We start from the raw sequence: 700 nt of genomic DNA on the forward strand, positions 1-700 counted from the left end.
GAGGCCTTGATCCAGCATCTAATTAATTTTGTGCCTGAAGTCAGATGCAGAGGAACATGACAGCATTTACACATCTAATTATATGATTTATGAGTGCAATCAACTAGAAACCTATATTCTATATGCAGTGTTGTTGTAAGTATGTTGGTCCCAAGATGTTAGAAACAAGGTGGGTGAAGTAATATCTCTTATTGAACCAACGTCTGTTTATTATTTTCTCAGGGGAAAGTGCAAACACAGTCTCCCACTACTACAAGTTATGCAGTTGAGTTTCCCACAGTGGGGGAAATCACAAGGGTCAGCACCCCTGGAATGCAATGGATGAACCTTATCCTGAGAAAACCACCTCATGATCATGGTATCTTCTGTCAGTCAGAGAGACAAACTTTCGAGCTACACAGAGCTCTTCTTCGGGTCTGGGAAAGGTACAAAGTGTCACAGCTAAATAAAAGATTGAACAGATAGTGCATATTTTAAGGGACCATTTAAGGTGAAATGGCCCTTTAACACTCATGTTAACAACCCCCCCAACCTCTCCAAGCTCATCATCAGAAGCAAGTTCCCAACAGACCAGGACCAACTCAGAGCAGCACCAGACCCTGCCAGAACAACAGATGCCAAACCTGCAAATATTTTTCCACTGCTTCTATGACCAACATCCCCCACAACACACCTTTCAAGATCCACAAGTCCTACATGT

At 42.6% G+C, this 700-nt stretch overlaps 1 non-coding gene across 1 annotated transcript; it reads right to left on the minus strand.

The window, feature by feature from the left end:
* Window positions 1-219: 219 nt before the first annotated feature.
* LOC140912187 (U1 spliceosomal RNA) lies at window positions 220-379 on the minus strand. Its single transcript, XR_012159263.1, has one exon. It is a non-coding gene; the product is annotated as a U1 spliceosomal RNA (small nuclear RNA).
* Window positions 380-700: the final 321 nt, after the last annotated feature.

The sequence above is a fragment of the Lepidochelys kempii genome, chromosome 5, assembly GCF_965140265.1.
Source record: "Lepidochelys kempii isolate rLepKem1 chromosome 5, rLepKem1.hap2, whole genome shotgun sequence".
Taxonomy (NCBI): Eukaryota; Metazoa; Chordata; order Testudines; family Cheloniidae; genus Lepidochelys; species Lepidochelys kempii.